This window comes from Sprattus sprattus, assembly GCF_963457725.1.
Source record: "Sprattus sprattus genome assembly, chromosome: 20".
Lineage (NCBI taxonomy): Eukaryota > Metazoa > Chordata > Actinopteri > Clupeiformes > Clupeidae > Sprattus > Sprattus sprattus.
In genome coordinates, this window is record NC_137918.1 from 23001737 (window position 1) to 23024121 (window position 22385).

Here is a 22385-nt window from a genome sequence, read left to right on the forward strand (position 1 = left end):
TCTCTCTCTCTCTCTCTCTCTCTCTTCTCTCTCTCTCTCATTCTCTCTCTCCCTCTCTCTTCTCTCCCTCTCTCTTCTCTCTATCTCTCTCTCTCTCTCTCTCTTCCTCTCTCCATCTCAGAGGTGTGCCCTTGGCTGTGACCTTTCTGGCTCTGTCCACCCTGTATGTGAGTGTTTGTGTGTGTGCTTGAATGCTCAGAGGCACCAGATGGCCTAAAAATCAATTTCAGACGAGTGTGTGCTCTGCTTGAAGGCAGAATGCAGGGCTGGCAAATATTGAAACATAAATATTTACATTTACAGGAGTACCCCCTCTTCCTCCTCCAGCTCTCCATATGCAGTACACAGCAATAACCATCATACCCCCCCCACGCCACACGTCTCACACAAACCATTGACAATGCTTTTCTACACTGGACGAATAGATAGATAGATATAGATAGATAGATAGATAGATAGATGGATAGATAGATAGATAGATAGATAGATAGATAGATAGATAGATGGATGGATACTTTATTGATCCCGAGGGAAATTAAGGTCATCCAGTAGCTTATACACTTAACTCACAAACATACATACATGAATCACAATAAAAACAATAAAAAAACAATACACATAGGGAGAACATGTACACAGGGAGACTACTCACCTGCCATTTGAATGGAAGGAAACTGTCCACTCAAAGGACACAGATCTCCTCCAAAAACAACCACCTGAGGTAGGTAAACAAACACCAGGTAGGAAAAGTGGCACAACAAAACAGGATGGGCATCGGGCCTACTACAGTATTTTAAGACGATTAATACAGCCCCAATACAATCAGTAGGTCAATAAAGCCACACCTGCAGCTTTTCCCACCTGCTTATGGGCTCAGATACACATAGGAAATACATTGATTCCTATGGTACGGCGCGCTTTCACGCAAAGCGCCCCGTACCATAGGAATCAATGCATTTCCTAGCGTCGCGTTTTTACAAAAACGCGTATGTGTATCTGAGCCCTATGTCATCCAGTGGTCAGCTATGCCTGTTGCTAAGCTAGTGTGTCTGCAGACAGCACTTAAGCGTGGCTTATTTAATGATATTTCATTCAGCGAGACGTCCCTAAGTGATTCCATGTGCAAATGTGCCGCGCTCCGGTCTCCCCACGGCTAACGGCACCAGTCTCATTAGGGCTTTAATTGGCAGAGTCCCGGGAAAGGAAAAGCAGGGAACGGGGTCATTAAACTCCCCATCAGAGAGGAGGGTCTGCTGCCTTCATTTTTTTTTTTATACTCACCATTTCATTCGTTTCAACGCTCATAAACGGCGTCAGGCTCCTGGACCCCTAGAAGAAATTGCTGCTATGAGACCAATAGAATAATTACGAGAAAAATAAATAAATAAGAAATAAAAATCAAATGAAGAGTATGTCCATATGTCTGTTTGGGTCCCGCTGAGTAAGCGTTATAGGGGTTTTGCAGCTGCAGAGGTCTCAATTACCTTTTAATTGCATTTAGTGCAGATAGCGGCAGGTGTGTTGATCGGACACGCAGGAAGCTTAATTACTAATTAAAGCTCTGCCTATTTAACACGCTTCTTAGTCTGTGTATGAATCCGTGCACCCTACAGTCTTGGGGTAGAGACAGAGGCGCGACTAGAAATTTTGGGTCCTATGAAAGATTATCATATCAAGCCCCCTGCAAACCAAGACCATCCATCTAAGCTGCAATTGCTGTAAGTGCACCAACAAACCCCATCTGACGACCCAAAGCTTGATTATTTAGTGTAATCAAGTGTTAATTACCTAATACCTAGCCTACTGTCATTGATCATTGATATATGGAGGATCAGAGGTATATAAGCGGCATTTCTCAGTAGTTATTTTCAAGCAAGAAGACATGTGAATTTCTAAATCCTTCAAATCCTATTTGACATTTTGGTCAAGGTGTTGTCAAAATGTCCTTTGGCTCTCCTGTAAAGTTTGTGAAATGCCAGTAATGCCCCGCTGATTGTAATTATTCTGTAAATTGCTTTTAGAGAGGACATAGACCTATCAAATACCCCGCCCTTACCTAGAGACATACCTCATCTGGTGCTAGTAGTCTATGCCATCCTGCTGCAAACCTCCTCAATATACAGAATCCTAGTTCATCCACCATTCATTCATGGATTCACTATGTGCAGTTACATTTGCTATTTGAACGAGAACCATGAAATGGATGTAAGATTATATAAATACTATATTATAAGATGCACTATAGGAGATGCGCTGAAGGCCATATTTTGCAGTGTAAGTGTAAATTAAATACAAAAGTTCAATGAATTAAAACTCAACATTCATTTTCAACAGCAAACAGCAAATCAACAGCAGATATACGAACTCAACTCCTTTTGTATCTAGCGTTAGTGTGCATTACTGTTATCATTTTAGTCCATGTGTCATATTGTAATGCCTGTGTGTTAGTCTCCGTGCACCATCAAAGTATTTGCAATGTCAAGATTAGACCTCCGTCCTGTTTTGTCCAATCTGTATGAGTATTTCCTGTCCGATGCGTGTGTGCCTATGTCACAATAAAAGGCTTGAGGCCAAAGAAGCTTCGACTGGTCAAACCATGCTGGGTGCTACAGTACTATTTACAAATAAGACTGTGGAGTGCCACATACTGTTTGTACAGATTATTAAATGATAATGTTTTTTCCTTGTCTCTAATTGCTGTTCTTAATCGTGGATGCCAGTGATCCGTTGGGCAGTTTTCACCACCTGCTGGAGTGCTTTACAGTCTGAGGCAGAGCACAGAAACACACTGGTGTATTTTCTTGGTAAAATTTGTTTTATTTGTAAATTTGAAGTCAATAAAATTATAATATTATCGATACTGATTTATAATACAAGTATAGGTCATTATGTTCCATGAGGGCCCCCTGTCAGTGCTGGGCCCTAGGAATAGCCCCCCCCCTCCCAGTGGTGTAGTGGTCCCTGGAGAAGTGGGTATACTCTTAATTTTTAAGCAGCCTATACAGCACAGGATAAACACCCTGTTTTGAGAAGTGGGTATACGCAATGCTGACTGAAAAATAAGTGGGTATACTCCGTATACCTGCGTATACCCTGGATTACACCTCTGCCCCCTCCCCCCTCCCTTACGGTGCCCATGGGTAGAGATAAAGCCATGGTTTAATGTAATTACCTTTTTGTCAGGTGATGTATTTCATCACTTAAATGTCACACCTCAGCCCTGGTTTCCCAAGAAACATTAAGAACTGTTTTTAATTTAAGAATATTTTAATATTATTAACTATAATTCATAGCTTGCTTTGCTTAACTGATTGAAAACCTTACGTAGAGCCATACAAAAAAACGTTCATGGAAAATGTCAAGTGTTCTCATTCATGAATTGTGTGTGATTTATACATTTATACGTTTTAACCACTAGAGGGCAATGTGACCAATGGTTTAAATCCACCATGGTGAGGAGGGTCTGGGGTGAAGAGGCGAAGAAGCCAACACAAAGAAAACGCAGCAGTAGCAGCACAGAGCTGAAAATAAGAAGAAATATTTAAATATAAACTTATGTATGTGTGATGCACTGGCCCATCAGTATTCTCAGTCACACATGAGCGTCAAATTGTGTAAATAGAATGTGCCTAGTTCAACGTGGTAATTACTTAATTTCATTCTCAATTAAATCTCAATGCCTGTTTAATTAAGAGTTCCACATATACATCCACATCAGTGATGAATAAACATGGGAATTCACTACCTAAATCTTAATCTAAAAAAAATCTCAGATTTGGGGTGATTTGTGACTTCAGGCGCCCAAGGAAAGAAGTCCATAATGAATGTAGGATCACCCAGTGAGGCCAGTGGGAGTAAGATCCCACAAATCACCCAGTGAGCCCAACGGCACAGGAGGCCAATAACTCAGGCAGCCGCCATAGCTCCAGCCGCTCACCGCCACCTCCTGCCTGGCCCTGCCTTGCCTTTAATAAGGGGCTGTTCCATAATCCAAGGTCTATCTGGAGATTTGGCACGTCTGTGCTCACTCATTGTGAGTAGGACGCTCGCCGCTTGTAATCGTTGGGAGGGGGGGGAGGGAGGATTGTGGCATGGCGTTGGTGATGAGGGGGAGAGGAGCGTGAGTGCAATCTTCATTTGATAATTGAAAAGCAGAGAGAGCGTCCGCTGGCCGGTTGGCACGGAGAAGGGGCTGCCTGGCAGCAACAGCAGCAGCAGGACCGTCTGCAGCAGAGGGGGAGGGGGGTGGGGTGAGGTGGCGGTGGGGGTGGGGGCGGGGGCGGAGGGGGGGTGGCAGGATGATGGTACGTTGATGGCGTTCCCTGCTGCGCCCCGTGGCGTTCACGCAGGAGCCGAGCAGTAATGACCCGCTCCTGAGCCGCGCCATCATCGCCTTCGCAATTAATTCCTGCTCCTCTGCGCAGCAGAAAAAAAAAAGGGAAAAAAAAAAGAAGAGAGAGAGGGAGAGGGAGAGTGAGAGAGAGCGTCTCATTATATCACGGTGCTAAAGCCCCCAGGTCTCAGCTCGCTCTCCCCTCCCCCAACCCACTCCAGTCTTCCCCCATGTTTGTTTTATGGCCTGGGCTCCGTATTTCAGCGTCCGTGACGGAGGTTCATTCTCTGTCCTTTTGCCTCCCTTCTCTCCTCCTCTCATCTCCTTCCATCGCTCCCTACCTCAGAATGACTGACACCTCACCGCTCCAGGGCAGGGCTGCCCCCCCCCCCCCCCTCCCCCTTCACCCTGTTGAAGGCTTGTTACCACAACCCCTCGTGGCGTGTCGCCATGTTTTTATTCGTATACATTTCTTCTGTTTGAGTGTGTGTGGGTGTGGGGGGTCACACACCTTCATGACACCCGTCATGGTGACCACAAAAATCTGCTATTGTGAGGTCGCTCTGAGAATAGGTGATGAGCCATTAGAACTCGGCGGATTGGAATTCCAATCTATTCACAATAACTCACTGCTCTCTCTACTCCATTGTCATTGTACAAAATCCATCAACTGTCTCGTTGCATTCTTGAAGGAGGTTAAAAGGAAGTGTCTAGTCATGCATAGAATTGGCTAAATCCTTTCAAAGACAATAGATAAATATCAGTAGAGTTAATTAGTGGCTGTTTTGTTAAAGTGGAACTGATTGGCGAAGGTGCTAGTTCTAAAAGTTTAGCTGTTTTAATCAGAATTTGGGTTTTAACTGTGGATAAGTCTTGTTATGTATTGGCATATCATAAATATACCTCAGCTATGGCATTCACATCATGCAAACACCTCCAATACCCTTGGTATATATTCAGTATATCATGGTCTCTCATGTATTATTCCTTTAACAAGCATTATGGTGTTTTTGTCTTACACTAGCGAGCTGCCTATCTAAAAAGCATGTATGTGTCTTAGTGTTGAAATTTAAATTGTTGGCGATGTCATGCTGTGAAGGCTTATCTTACATTTTTGCGAGAACTACATAGTGCACAACCAGGATGGTGACGACAGGTGTCCTTCACATGACCATACTCCATCAAAATGAATTTGAAGATGATACCAAAGGTAGTTACTTATTAAAACATATTGTTTCATAGCGTTGCTTTTAAAAATGTCGGTTTGTGTTTTTCCCTGCATGATTCCGCCCACTGCCCATTTTACCAGTACCATTTTGGCACCCCAGGTTGCCAGAGTAGAATGTTAACACAGCATGTGACCATTTAAGTAAGAAAACTAACTGGACTGACAGAGATAATATTTCATTCTACCACACCTAAAAAGCATCAGCATCTCTCTAAACAATTACATAAGCAGAGACGTAGTAAAATGTGGGTAAATATTGGCGATGCATTTGAAAGATAGAGACAGCCAAGAGCCTCGAAGGATTTTAAGACAGATGCAGAGTTGGCTAATTTTCTCCTGAACAGGTAAGCATTGCACTTCAGTTAAGGTTAGCTAACCTGAACTAATTTATCATGGCTTCAAGTTGGGATGGGCATTTAAGTAATTTCAACATTCCAGTACTCACATTCATACCCTGTGATACATGTGCGAGTATTTAAGACTCAGTAGCCACGTAGAGCTGGGTAATGCAGTCATGCGAACACAAGCTAATGAACTGCTATCACAGGAGCTACTGTTTCCTACCTCAGCAACACCTGGCGTAACAGAAGTATAGTCCACAACATAAATTGCAAGTTTATGAATGCAATTACTCTCTATATGTTGAACGAATACTGACGTTAAAAAACGTTACTCATGCCCACCACCACTAGTTACTAGTTATTCATCTTATTGAATCGAAAACATATACCGGTTATAGAAGAGCTTATTCCATTTTGTGACGATCTATGGATGTGGTCAAATTTTGCCGTCGTTCTTCCTCTGGCTCTTCCTCCCTACACTTCCACCACTTCTACCAAAAACACTTAGGAGAGGAAACTAGAAGTCTTCTCAGTTAGGTGTTGGTCTAACTATCCCTGTCTCTGGTGTTTGGAATAATGGAATTTATTAACCAGGAATTGTATTTTCAAATCTTATTTCCTGGCATAGGGTGTTACTCCACACCCTTCAAACTTGATTGCATCCCTCTAGTTGTCAAGATTTGTACTTGCCTTACATGGAAGTGTATGTATTAAGCTAATTGACAACTGCCGATTTAGAATGTGTCCAACTCATCAACACTTCTCAACACATGCCAAGCATGATTTTACATGTTAGTGAATGACATCCTATATCTTGGAAAAATAAGAAATCAAAAGAGATAGAAGAAAAATAACAATAATAAGTGAGGGAAATGTGTTTTTTTTTCTCATTCATTAAACCCTCATCATCCCCACTTTGATGATGAGTGCCACTGTGAGGATCTGAGCCCCGTCACGGAGGGCTGGGGGATTAAATGGGAGCTTTCCTGTCCTCCAGCTCCACCGCATCTGTTAGACGAGTCAAACTCGCCCCCCGTCAAATAGCCATTCTCGCTGACCAGAGGCACCAGGACCACCTTGTTTTCTCTTGCAGATAAGACTTTAGGTGATAAGGGAATTGTGGGTAATGAAGTCTTTTGTAGGACTACCGACAGACTCTATAGGCAAAGGGAGACGTGTTGACCGTGCCATGTCAGAGGTGTGTAAGTTCTATTCAAGAAGGCATGACTAAGAGAGAAATTGGAGGTTTCAGACAGGCTGGAGCACTGGGTGTTAAGTGTGTCCAGTGAATGGCCACTGGTTTGCAGTAGAAGACTCATATTTGCTTGGTTGCATCAATTCTGGGTCTTCATTGTGTGGAGATTGATAGATAGATGTCCCTCCTACACATGTCTCAGAAAGAGAAGGATGAGTTGAACCAGTTGGAGGCTATTACAGACGGAGAAACCATCAGAAGAACTCATTCTGAATTAATGAAGCCAATCAGGTCAAGTTTCAAGGATAGTTCTGTAATAGTGAGTGTGCTTGCGAGTTAAGCGAAATTTCGGTTACTCCGATTCATGGAGTCGGACACTGGGAGCGCCTCTCCGAATTTTTAACCGCTCTCTCCGAACCCTCTCCTAGCACCTCGGAGAGGCTGTCGTGCACCTACTAATTTTTCTAACTTCCCGTACGAGAGCGAGGGTTCGGAGAGAGGGCTCGGAGAGAGGGCTCGGAGGAGCATAAATTTAGCTTAACTGTGTAGGTGTGTGTGAACACCCACGGTGAACCGATCCAAAATATTTGTGGTTGGCCGCATGGAGCAGGTTGTGGAACACTTATGACATTTTATGGGCACCTTGTGTGCATTTGAACATCCTCGCTTTGAACGTTTTCCTAATCGAGATGGTATGTTTTTTTTATGATTCTCTGTTTTCTACATTTTAGGGGCAGACACACATTTGAACTACGCTCCAAGGGGACAGACAGATAAAGTATTACTGTCCTTTCCATCGAACATTTCTCTGGCAGAGAGAGATAGTGCATGGTGTACGCAAGGAACACATATTTTATAGTCGTTATATATCTGTTGCTTTACATCAATGCTTCACTTCAATACAGTGAAATACAGCCCATAATCGCATCTTTACAAACAAATGGTTGACACATTTGTTTTCCTCTGTCTGTCTGGAACTGATAAACCTACTAACCCAAACAGTGTCTGACTTTACAGTTTAAGCTATATTCTCAGCAGCAGCAAGGCCTTCATGACACTGCCACTGGTTTTTGATGGGAACTGGTATTTAAGCAGTCAGGCCAGGACCTTTTCCACCAGTATCAGCACTGATGGGGCTAACAGAGAGGACTGAGGAGAGGGGAAGGAGGAGCCATACTCTGTCTTGGCCACATTCTGAATCCGCCATGCAGGCTTAGCAGTGTGTCTCCAAAGCGCCAGTGTTTGCAGAGGCTGCTTGCCCACCTGCTTGCACAGATGAGCTGTGTGGCTCCATGTTTGCTGATACTGCCGTGAAAGCACAAATGCTTCCCCAGTTCCCACCCCACCTTCCAACTACCAGAAAGTGCTGGAGTCCTCCAGAGGACACCATTAGGGCTCAGATACACATACGCGTTTTTGTAAAAACGCGACGCTAGGAAATGCATTGATTCCTATGGTACGGGGCGCTTTGCGTGAAAGCGCGCCGTACCATAGGAATCAATGTATTTCCTAGCGTCGCGTTTTTACAAAAGCGCGTATGTGTATCTGAGCCCTTAGCCTGTCAAACATCACCAGGAAGTGCCTTGCAGCTCCCTGCCCATTGTCATGATGGTCTAGTCAATTCTGAAAATGTAGTCAGTCAATTCAGCCACAATTTCAAAACCTTAATATGAGTAATTGAAAAGTAAGCAATACTATTACATAACATCACTCATCAACATTAATATTGGAGTACGGATTAACATTAACCAAATAAAAAATGACCATTATGTAATCCTGACAATGTGTGTCAAAAATGTCCCTGAAACGGGGAACATCTAAGATCAGATAGATGGATGGATAGATTCCCCTCTTTAAACACAGTTGCCCCTTTTTTCATTCCAAGTTTACACAACTACAACTTCAACAAACTACTGTTTGACAAATCCCTTGCAATATTTTTATGACATTATCCCAGGTTAGGCAAAAAGGCAAATCATACTGAACATTAATTTCTCTACACCCTACAAAATGCCATGAAAGCCGCTATATTTTTTCAACTGAAATACCATAAACATTTCGGTGGCTAGTGAGCAATCCTTGCCAGATCCACCATAAACCGAATTTCTTCAGTTTTTCTGATTCCTTTTCCTCAGCACAGCTCCAAAGAAACCCCACTCCATCACAGGTGGGGTGTTGAGGGAGCACTGAAGGAATGTGCACAGGTAGTGTGGATAGCGATACTGACAGCAGTAGCTGAGGTGTCAGAAGGCGGGGAGTGTACACTCCAATTAGCGCTGGCTGGCGCAGCGAGGCTGGGTGAGCTAGCAGGCAGGAAGGCAGGCAGGCAGGCAGGGTGGTTTAGGGCGATATGTATCATGTCACCGGGGAAAGGCTAATGTGTGCTAGGTGAGGCGCCATACATTACAGCAGTGGAGAGGAAATGAGGCGGGTTTCTAAATAAACACAGCCAAGGTCGACGCCGTGCTGAGGCGCAACGTGCCTTAATCTCGCTCTGTTTATTCCCCCCGGTCTCTCCCTCTCTCGCTCTCTTTCCCTCTCTCACTCTCTCTCTCTCTCTCTCTCTTTCTCTCCCTCTCTCGCTCTCTTTCCCTCTCTCACTCCCTCGCTTTTTTTCTTCCTTTCTCCTTCTCCCGAGCTCAAGCAAAGCAGGCAGGGTGATCTCATCAGAGACACCTCCAGAATGCACAACAATCTGCCCTGTCAATCAAGCCTCCTTCAAGACTGCTCATCATTTCAGTCAGAGCCAGTTCTCTTCCAGCCTGTTTCACCGTTTAGCCTGGTCTTTATTTGTACATTAAGTGGCTAATGTTTTACTTAAAATTTTGATCTGTATGCTACAATTTGTTTATTTACATTTTTGTCAGCATTGTGCATATTTAGCTGTAGTTAAAATAAAAAAAATCTCTTAAATCTACACTTACTGATGAATACAAAATAAAATATAAATATAAGGTATTATTATGTGCTATGCAAGGATCTACTCATATTCTCATACCACACACACACACACACACACACACGCGATAGATCAGGTGGGGTCGATCAATGGATCCCCGTCGCGGTGCCTCGCACTCCTGCGCTCCGTGACCTTACTCCAGTGGGATCTTATTTCCATCGACTAAATGCTGGCTACGCTTAAATCTGGCATGGCCGTTATTAATTACTCCTTGGAGTTCGCTTAAAATCCAGGGAGAGGGGAGGGAGGGGGAGTGCGGGCAGGCATACAGCCAGGAATAAAGCCTGCCACGTGGGGCCCATTCCTCCCAGCACTCCACCACCGCTCAGTCCTGCAGGCAGCTAAGCCCCGCAAGAGGTTAAGACCACCTAGGCAGATTTCCCCGGGGGGAAAACGGACGCTCTGGAGATAAAATGGCTCACCGTCAGAGATGCCTGGACAGGTGCAGATGTGCAGAAGCGTGAGAGGGTTTGATTCTGCTGGAGACTCTTCAACTTAAATTGCCCAATACCACCCACCAGGATATGTGAACGTTACTAAATGGTGATTGACTTTTCATCAGTAAATGCCAGGCAAGAATCTGTGAAAGACGAAAGGAGGGGATTTTCCATTTCTCTAAGAGGCAGTCAACAACCAATGGGTTGCCGATCTACTTAAAAACAGATACAAAACATCCTGAATTCATATAGCATAAAGTGGTGCACAAAGTTAGTGAACCCTTTAAAATGTTCTATATCTGCTGGCTGATTTGACCTTAAACATCAGATTTGTCCTCAAGGTACATAAAGAGAAATCAATTAAACAGTTCATTTGTATTCACATTAGAAGATTTTAATTTGAAAAGTTTCTGGTCAGTATTTCTTAAACCACCATCAGGATGAAACAGTTTCATCTGCCCTCCGAATGGTGGTTTAAGAAATACTGACCAGAAACTTTTCAAATTAAAATCTTCTAATGTGAATACAAATTTGCCTAGATAATGACACTAAGGTTGATGGAAACGGGTGTATTCGCATTTGTTGCAATTGTATTAGGCGTTTCCATAAACGTTGCCCTAACAACCTAGCTGTTCACAACTCTTTTTAGGAGATTTTGAATTAGCATAACACAGTGGATGGAAATGCACACAATTAAAACTAAATGTTGAATATAACAAACAAAACTTGCGGTTTGTTTTTGCCATGTTGTTGGCAAAATCATCCAGATAACCTTAATATTTCAAACCTGTCCTTTTAACTGAATGGTTCAGTCTTGCGTAGGGGCACTTTCCACTGCCTGGGTTCTCTCACGAACAGATGAAAAGAGGGTAAACTGGTAAACTGCCAGGAGATGTGACGACATCCACATTAAGGAAGACATGAGAAGCAAAAAGAGAGAGAACAGAAAGCTGACGGGAAGAAAAAGGGCCAAAAGTTGGTGATTTTTCCAGAAGAAAGTTGTGTTTATTGATCGATGCCCCTCAAAATACTTTCCCTAACTCATTTGTAGGTAAAGTCCTAGTTCCTCCGTTGCTACATACTTCATATAGAACAGACAACCACGATTCTGATGCATGGGCCTTTGACAGTCTCAATTCATTCTTTGACAAGGTTGACAAGGCAGGATATAGCAAAACACTATTTTACCATAAAATGACAGCTTCAAAATCATTTTGGTAGCACACTGACTGCCACAGCACGCCTATGTACAGTGGGGAAAATAAGTATTTGACCCCCTACCGATTTCACAAGTTTGGCCACTTGCAAAGACATGTGTGATCTATAATTGCAATGGTAGGTCTATTTTAACAAACAAAAACATCCAAAAAACTGCATTTTATTACAGTTATGAATTTATCGCGGCAAATAAGTATTTGAACCCCTACCAAACAGCAAGAATTCCTGCTCCCACAGACCAGTTATGTGCCCACGAGGCACACAGATTAGTCCTCATTAGGCCTAACTGTCATGCCTATGGTGGTGAGGTTGAAGGTATGTAGTATATGTAGTATATGTATATACTACATACCTTCAACCTCACCACCATAGGCATGACTAAAACAACTGTCAACAACCCTCGGTCTGGGCCTCCATGCAAGATCTCGCCTCTTGCAGTATCGGTGAAACGTGCGGGATAACCCAAGAACTACACGGGGAGAGCTTGTGAATGATCTCAAGGCAGCTGGGACCCCAGTCACCAGGAAAACCATTGGCAACACACTACACCGTAAGGGGGAAGAAGGCTGAATGCTTATTAGAAAAGCATTCAGCCCTAAGAAAACCATCCCCACCGTCAAGCATGGAGGTGGAAACATCATGCTTTGGGGCTGGACGAAGGGTACAGGACGACTCCACCACATCAAGGGGACTATGGATGGGGCCATGTACTGTGGAATATGGGCGTGAACCTCATTCCCTTATTCCCTCCCATTGAAAACGCAACCTTAAGGGTTTGGAGAGGATCTGCAAAGAGGAGTGGACCAAATCCCTCCTGAGATGTGTGTAGACCTGGTGACCAACTAGAAGAACAGTCTGACGCCCGTGCTTGCCAACAAGGGTTAGCCTACTTCATCAAGTACTAAGTCATGTTTTGCTAGGGGTTCAAATACCGCGATCAAATGCAAATCAATTCATAACTGTTATAAAATGCAGTTTTCTCTATGGGTTTGTTGATATTCTGTGTCTCACTGTTAAAATAGACCTACCATTACAATTATAGATCACGCATTTCTTTGAAAGTGGGCAAACATTGGCGAAATGGGCAGGAGTTTAAATATTTATCTTCCCCACTGTAAGTTTGGTGGACAGGGTGTGACACTTCTTGTGAGAACTACGTAATGCATTACAGCATCACAATAATTAGACAATAATCAGACCCTTTTGCTAGCTATAAGAAGAAGCTAGCGCAGTATTCTCTGTTGCAGAGGCGACAAAGAAACCAAGGAAGATGTTTTTTGACCAAGCGAGGAAGAGAAAGAGAGTAACCGAGCAAGAAACCGAACAAGAGTAAATCTTGGACTGGGATTTACTCATTGGCAAAAGCTAAAGGAGACAAAAGGATGCAAAGCTGGCCTTCTTTCTGTTGAACTAGAAAGTAATAATTTATAAGCTGTTTTCCTATGTCTCATGCTCAGGGTGGGAGGGTTACTTTAAAAATGTAGTCTGTTACAATAACTAATTACCTGTTAAAAATTGTATTCCGTTACTTAATCCAAGTAATTATTATATAATTTAATAGTACAGTAATGCGACTTGATTACTTTCCATTACTTCTGGATTACCTCAAAGCCAAATGTGCAAATGAAGACAACAGAAAAGACGATAATAAGTCAATAAAATGGCTTTAACTTAAGCATATTCTGTAAGTCAACAGCACAATGTAACCTTAGAAAAGAAAATGAGGAAACCAAGTTTTAAGTGAATTATAGGGTGGTCCTACAGAGTAGTATAGCATAGTAGTAGGCTATAGTTTACAAATGCTGTTTGAATGTACTTTAAGCGGTAGTCGCGGTAACGGTGCACATTTAAGTTGTATGTAGCCAAACTTGCTTTCTTAATAAACAGATGTTACTCACGCTTCACGCTGAAACTTCAATTAAACTGTATTAAAAACTATATTTCGGACAGAGACTTGTGTTTTATCCACACACGATCATCCCAGTTATCACAGTTCCGCTTTTTCATTATGTTAGTTAGTAGGAAAGCAATTACAGGTTAGCTAACCAAACTTTAACCTTAGCAAACTGGATGTCTGTGTAGATGTAAGCACTGTTGGTCTTACCTGAAATGCTTCATTACATTTGACGTAAAGTCCTTGGATAACAACAGTATTTTCACTGCGGAGATGCATAAGGTGCACTGCACTGTAACGTTCTTCCCACTTTCAGCTTTGAAGACATAACAGTGTCGATATTTCCTGGCAGAGAAATATTTTTTTGACCTCGAAGTCATCATATGGACTTGTAGGTTTCTCTGTTGTCTTCTCCTGAAGTGTGCATGCGGATGATAGTATAATGATCTTAATTTTAAAATCTATTTTGTATTTGTAATCCTGTTAATAATCCCAATTTTTGCTAAAAGTATCTGTCATCTAATTACATCTTTTGTTTCTGTAACTTGGCTACCTTGTTATACATTACACTGTCCAATGTTGGACAACAACATGCCTTTATCATGTTGCCAACGACATTTTATTCGATTAACATACTCCACATTCAGATGCTTAGAAAACAATGTAAGGTTGAAAATGCAGTATTTCAGAAAAACTTAAATGGCATGTTTTTTGTTGTTCTTTTGCTAATGTTAGCGTTAATCTCCGATGTCACATTATATGAAACTGTGCTAGTCATATTTGTGTAAAATCTTGTAATATTACTCTACCTTTGCTTCTGTTGCTTCTGGCATTTTCTTTGCCGGTTACATATCCTTGAACTTGAATGCAAATCTGCGTGTATCACTGTCCATTAGGGGGTCCTAACTCGTGATTCGTATTCGTGACAGTGGTGTTAAACAACTTTAGTGGGAGAGAGTAGTAGCAAAAAAAAAAAGCCATTTTCACATAACGGGCCTTTAAAGCAGCAATAAGGAGTTGTGTTCCAAAACTAGCACGCTAACTACCAAAAAGGCATGCAAAAACCTTGCAAACACCACCAACAGCCCAGCTGACACTGATAGAAGCTTGCCAACTCTCTTACTGGTGTTTTTTGGCAGTAAAGCTGGCAATGTCATGCTGTGAAAGCTTTTCTTCCATTTTTGCAGCCCGGAACAAAGAACTACACAGGGCATATCCTGGATGGCTAGTGGGAAAGACACAGGTGTTTATCTGTCCTTTACCCTAACCATATGCATTTTTTATACAAATAATTTGAGGAAAGTACCAAAAGTATTTGCCTATAAAACCATGCCTCAAAAAGTGTTAAATTGTTGCATAGTGTTACTTTAAATCAGTGAAACCTAAAATATGTCAAGCATTACAGCTATTAACATCATAATCAGACACAAAGAATTAATAACTTAAGCCCTGTGATAAGTGTGTCATTTGAAAAACAATTTAAGTGTTTACAGAATAATAACAACACTGTATTTGTATAGCACTTTTAATTGAAATAACAGTATCTCAAAATGCTTTTAGAGCTCAGTCACTTTTAGAATTTAAGCTAATTCATCTCTAATTGGCTAATATTTAATTGGCTGGATGCGACAAGGCAGTTGGATTTCCTCGGACATGATGGTGACCCTCTTGCCTTGGATGGCACACAGACTGGTGTCCTGGAACAGAGCAACCTCGCTGGCCCCCTCGCTGGCCCCCTCGCTGGAAGAGCTATGACAGCAAAGCTCTGGAAGCACTGATCAGTCTTGAAGTCCTGAGTGATCTCTGTGACCAGACGCTGGAAAGGAAGCTTGCAGATCAGCACCTCGGTTTGAATTCTGGTAACAACAGAACTCCCTCAGAGCTACGGTATGGTTTTTAGGCAAAAACATCCTGGCTCTTTGGCGTTGCGGTCAGAGTGCATGTTTGGCACCCTGTAGACCCAGGTCAAGTACGGGTTGGGGTGACTATACACTCTTCCTTCGTTAGAGACTCTAAATGGATTAAATTGAAATATGAACGCAATTACTCTATACGTTGAATGAATACTGATGTCCAAATACATTGGCTTTACTCATGCCCAACCATAGCTTCTAGTTATTCATCTATATTATCGAATCAAAACCATAGACCTGTTTAAGAAGAGCTTATTCAATTTTGTGAGGATCAATGGATGTGGTCAAATTTCCCCAGTGCTAGACACTCTCTGTTGTTCTTCCTCTTGCTCTTCCTTTCTGTAGGCTGCATCGTCGACCAGAACCATACCTATGAAGTCTCGTTTATTATGACTTTTTTGAAGTCCATTAGACTGCTGTGCAGTGCAAGTGTGAGAGACTGCCATGTTCGCACTGTGCGGCTCACTATGTCTGTGTAGCAGTTTTAGGCTACTAGTCAATGAAGTTTCACTTTACAAATTCTTATCTAGAGGGGAAACCAGACCTGTTTATGAAATGACTGGCAAATCTAACAATATGCTTGCACACGTGGTCTTGTGTCTGTATGTGTGGGTAGTGGGGACAATAGAATCTCTGCAATTGTATACATTAACTTCATCAACTTAAAGTGAAGTTATGTACTTAAAGTGTACTTAAATGTTGTCGCTTGCCATTGTCAAAGTTAATGTTGAGCTGGTCTTGTGCACATTCGTGCAGGCTCAGTGTCCTCTACCTGGCAAGAGGTGAGGGGGGAAACAACTCTCTCAAATATTATTAATTTCTAATGCAGTACAGATTTTAAACTGTTGGTACATATTGCTCCTTAAATTATTTTTATTATTTTTTTTTAAACATGGCACAGGGAGTGGTCCACCCACCATAGATTTCACCCCAGCAGAGGAGCTGGCCCTTGATTTAAATCAAAGGAGGCCTATGATGGAAGGGATCCAGGGATTAACAGCTGCTGACTGACCCACCTTCAGACCTGCCCCCTTCATACAAGGTACATTATTCCAGTACCACTACACATGGAACAACATCAACCATTTATTTAATTTCATGTAGACTGTCTGACACTTGTAGTGTCCGGAAACACACTCAAGGGCGATATATGGTCGGTTTTAGACGCAACGCGTAAGCACGTAAGATACACAAGAGCCCCCTGTGCAGTAAAAATACCCCCCTTACGTGCTTAAGTGTCACCCAAAATGTATGACTATCCGACTAACAGTGTGCCACCAGACCTATAGGGTTGGGTGATGATACAGTGAGTATTTTTCATTAGTCATAGATGGGTTTCCATCCAACTCATTCACAAATATTTAGCACATTCATGAACATTTGGCTAAAGAAAAGGCAAGACTGGGTGCGTTTCCATACGTGGTGTTATGCTAATTTAGAAATATACACTTACCTTATCATGGGAGGGGTGTGAACAGCTGTGGGGTCAAAATGTAAGGTTGCCAAGGAAAAGGCAACAAATGCGATTTTTTTTCATTGCATTATAGTGTACCCAATGCAAACTGTGAGTTAATCCACCCCCAAATTGGTATTCACATTAGAAGATTTTTCAAATGTTTCCAAGAAGGATTTCTTATTGGAATGGTCACAATGCGCATTAAAAAGTAGGTTGAAAACCCTGCTGTAGGCTTGGCACCAGTCAACCCTAGCTCAAAACTGCTATTGAATGTGGCTTAAGCTTGTGGAAATACTCATTTAGTCCGAAATAGATAAGATGTCAGTGATGTGGTGCTTATAGAAAATATAATTTGTAACAAGATACAGACGATGCACAACCTGAGAGCCAGCCTGACAAGCTAGTGAATATTACCTGAAGACATCCACACCATGCACATGTCCCGCTGTGCTAAATTATGTGTTTTACAGAATTCATAGTTGCTCAGATGTCTTTACACACCTCATAACACACATACAGTAGAGCTGGCAGAGGTGCAAATCAAATACCACAAAAGCAACTTTGTGGACTTGGACCTACAGTAGATATCCACACGACAGAGACGCTCAGGAGAATGGATTTGGAAATTCAGAAACTTGAAAGAGAGGTAAGTGCTCGTTTAAATAAAAATTGAAATGGTTCCCCAGCAGACAACTGATCCGCATACATATATTTTTTTAATTCAAAAATCTTGTGTCCTCTCCCTGTGTCATGAATGTAGTACGGCACATACACGCCTAGTTATTGATTCAGTGAACTGGGCCTATAATTTGGGAGGACTATACAATAATTAAACCCAATTCCCACAATCTCTGGGCTACCAAAGCCAAATAAAATAAGCATTTCATTTCACCTGCAATTTTGTATAATTCCTCTTTAATGTACAGTAGCACATTTGTCTGTGGTCCAGAAAGGTAAAGAAGAGGTGTGCAAATCCTTAACACTTACAAACATTTGGCAAATGGTTGTTTTGCTGAGATTTTCATACTACAGCATATAGAAATGTGCCACTTGCAAAAAAAAAAACGTTGGTTTGGCTGGGGCGCACAGACATCATATCTTTGACCATCTTGTAGGCCACTGTATTGTAGGGCCACAATTACTGGAGTTAAATGTGGAAGGTTTATGAGATATTGGAAGGTCTGTGTTTCTGGCCACTAAGGTCTGAACGAGGGCAGATATAACACACCCAAAGGCGGTTGAACTGCAACTGCAAGGTCAGTAGGGGTGCAGCACTTTCGTCCTGAAAAGGGGTCCTACAAAAAATGACCCTCTGCATTCTCAGTCCGTCATGTCCTGGGGGTTTGAGTGGAGAGTGGAGAAATACAGTCAGGAGGATAAAAACGGATTGCACATTGGCAATGGCAATTCGACCACATACAAAGAAACTACAACTCAGTTCAAATACAGTAACACAGTGACCAAGGCAAAGACTTACCTAACCAGAGATAGTGAAACTCAAAAGTAGCAACAACAGATACCCAAACCAGAAGTGCACTGTTGAAAAACAAAACAAAGCATCCCTAGTGTGGCACACTACCACACAACACAAAGCATCACTAGTGTGGCTCACTACTATGGAATCAGATCAATGCCATAAATATTTTGTAATCTGTAATATAGATTTTGTATCTGTAACATAGATTTAGTATCTGTGAAACCATCTACACTTTCAAAACCTATAGATACGGATTTCAAATACAAAATGTATCTACACTTTCAAAAACTATCTTCACTTTCAAAATGTATTTACAGATACAGATTTCAAATACGAAATGTATCTACACTTTCAAAAACTATCTACACTTTCAAAAACAGACCGAGGAGTGAACCAATTCAACTCACCATACTCATTTTTTATTAACTCTGGCCACAAGAACACCTGCTACTTAAAGGCCTCAGGATGAGAATTAAAAATCAGTGATACAAATTCATCACAATTTGGCAACAGGACAGCTTACACAGACCATTAAATTCAAAGCTCTCTGCAAACAAATGATCAATTGTGAGTGAAAACTTTTGGGTGTCAACAGCATTAAGAGGAACTCTGGAACTTATCTAGTATTCAAAGGCTCGCCCAGGCTCAAGGCGGCTTTAAACACTGAACTCACGAGAGCCATTGCTGGTCAGGAACACACCCCACTGCGATCAGAAGTGTACCCCCTCCAGAGTTAACTTCAAACACAAAAAAAGACTAAATAACAAAGCAAAGAAAAATAAGCTGAAGCACTCTAACCTAGCCACTAGAACCTAGTTCTACCTTTACACATGACACATAACATTTTCACCCACCTCTACAAAAACAAAAAGATTTATTTTTGGGCTTTTTTTTTTGCCTTTAATCGGTAGTGCAGTTAAGAGTGGGACAGGAAATGAGAGGGAGAAGAGGTGGGGAGTGGATAGGAGAAATGACATCGGGCCAGATTCGAACCCGTGTCCTCCATGGGCGTCAAGCCAGAATGTGGACGGGGCTACTGCTTGCGCCACAGTGCCCCCCAAACTAAGTTTAACAGTCCCAGGTGAGCCCCTATTTATGTCACAACCCGACAACATAAAAAGGAAAACGGACAACAGATTTTTTTTAAATAAAGGTATTTTTATTCAATAAAGAAATGTACTTAAATCTGTGGGAAATGTAGTGATGAGGACCCACGCAACTTAAGCCAAGGTGGTGAGAGCTTTGGTGATTAATGCCAGGCACACGTTTGGACAAAACACGCAATCACAGCCATGCTATTGCCAATTTAGTTTATTCAAGGTATAAGTTTTAAGAGGAGGGCCATAAGCCACACATATTTGGGTAAACATAATATTCTGTGTTGTGAACAGCACCAACATGTAGTTTTGAACCCTTGTATTATTGTCATATTTACAAAAAAAATATTTTTGTTTTATGCAGTCATAAGTCTGGAAACACCATCTTGTGGGTGTAACATTCAAATTAACCAGTTGGTACCAGGACAAACTTTCTTCTACCTGCCCAGCACATGAGCTGCTTATGCCATAGCCAAGCCTAGCTTTCATCCAATGTCTAAGAAGAGAACAGTGAAGGTGGTCATCAAGAGACTGTGACGGCAATCAAAGTGTGCAGACATGGGGCTGGTGAACTCCTCTGCGCCAAAACACAAACTTTTCAGATGAGGTCACACCTATAGGTGACATCATAGCCACATGCTTTGCTTAAGGATAGTTGCCTTTGATGGGCCTGTAATGACCAATGCATGTTGGATTTCCCTCGGGATCAATAAAGTATCCATCTATCTATCTATCATCTGTCTATCTATCTGGATGTCTATCAATAAAGACATTTACATTTAGTCATTTAGCAGACGCTTTTGTCCAAAGCGACGTACAAGGGAGAGAACAGTCAAGCTAAGAGCAAAGACATATTGTGTTGCAAAATTAGTGTGCCTTTGAGATGACAAACATCAAATGTTTCATATAGCAAACACTGTAGTCTTTATCCTTTATGGTCTAACTGATGTGCTGTGGAATTAAGGACAAAGTATAGGTATAAATACTGTTTAACAACAGAACAGAATGACAAATAAAAATGGGAATTTTAAACGTAAGTCTCCCTACATCCACTTCGCAATACCGTTTACCGTATATGATGAATGGGTAGATTTACATCTAGTAGCAGTTTGCATTGGAATGTAGCTGTGTTACAATTTACCTCAATTTACTTAAATTTGAATTTTGAGTAAGAAGGTGCATGTGGATGACATCACAGCTTTACAACAGTTGGCTGAAGAACTTCATGTGCCTTGTACAGCAAAACAAATGTAGGACCAGGGACCAACTGTTAAGTGAGGAATTCCGGCGCAAATCCTCCAACATTCACACACCTATGGAATTAAATAGCATGGCCAGTATATAGGCCAACACAGGATACATAGAAGGCCAGCTTACTGTCAACGTTGCTGCTTTGAAGACAGGCTACTGAGAGAAAAATCGACACCTAGTTGATAACTGAACTCCATTCATAAAACATTAAAATACAAAAAACCCTCCTGAACAGAAACGGTATTAAGCTGAAATAAATGCATTAGTATTTTTTTAATCAAGTCGTCTTATATTGTCATTTGTCACTTACGCTACAAGCCCCATATTCGCAGCATGTGTGTGAGTTTTAAAAAAGTAGTTTTTGACAATCAAGTGCCACCCCAAATAAAAGACTGGCCGGAGCTGCCCCCCCCCCCAGAAATAAGGTTCTGGCTACACCCTTGCCAGGGACCAACAACAACAAATCAGAGCTAATCCCCCACCGTTCACACACCTATGGAATTAAATAGCATGGCCAGTATATAGGCCAACACAGGATACATAGAAGGCCAGCTTACTGTCAACATGGCTGCTTTGATGACAGGCTACTGAGAGAAAAATCGACACCTAGTTGATATCTGAACTCCAGTCATATCGAAATGTCTTCACTGATTGATCCATGACTTTACATTGATTGTCAGGATTCCAGCCAGTGCACACTGGCATTCAACTTTTTTTTCTAAATGTGTCTAAATTTGTGTAAATATAACGACTTTACTGATTTATAAAATATAGTAGTCACTCCAAACCAGTGTACAATGGGCTGTGTTTCACTATTATGGCAATGTTAATTACCTTACAAGACTAAGTCATAACTCTGATGTAAGGGACTACAGTGCTACACCAGGTACCCACATTTAGAATGCCAAATATTGTTGAGAGAATGCACTATGCTGCGCCTCATTGATTCTAAACAGATCAATGGAATCAACATTTGACTTTACAGCACATCCATACAGGCTTTTTCCATTATTGTTTTATAGTTTTATCGTTGACCTCAAACAAAACTTAGAACAGGAGCATGAAAACTAATGCTATAGCCAAGTGAATCAATTCCCTGCTGTGTGTGCAAAGACTCCTACACATTACAAAACTTCATGGACAAATTTCAGCGCATGAATCTATTTGTGTGCCACGCGTTGACATGATAAATACAAGGCAAGCTAGTGTGATCTCGCCTCCAGTGTGCTGACGTTTGTGGCTATCGGGGAGGATTTATAATAATGATGAATCCCCGCGGTCGTGCGCGCAGGTCCCTGTAATTATGGCTGTCGTTCTGCCGTGAAAAAAAAATCCCCTGTTGGAGCATTTTATCTTAATCACTCAACGCCTCTATTCTAATTAATTTGACAAGTTTCCCCCCCCTCACGAACCGCGAAATCCCTATTAGTAGACGCATCCTTAAATATGACGAGTCTTTCGAAACGGTCTGTCATGTGGACGAACAAAAAGATAATACCAAGAGTAAAGCACGGTGAAAAAGGTTAAGACGCAGCTTCCCATAGCTATTTCCCAGCAGAAAGCCCTGAGCCATCCCCCTCCCGAGT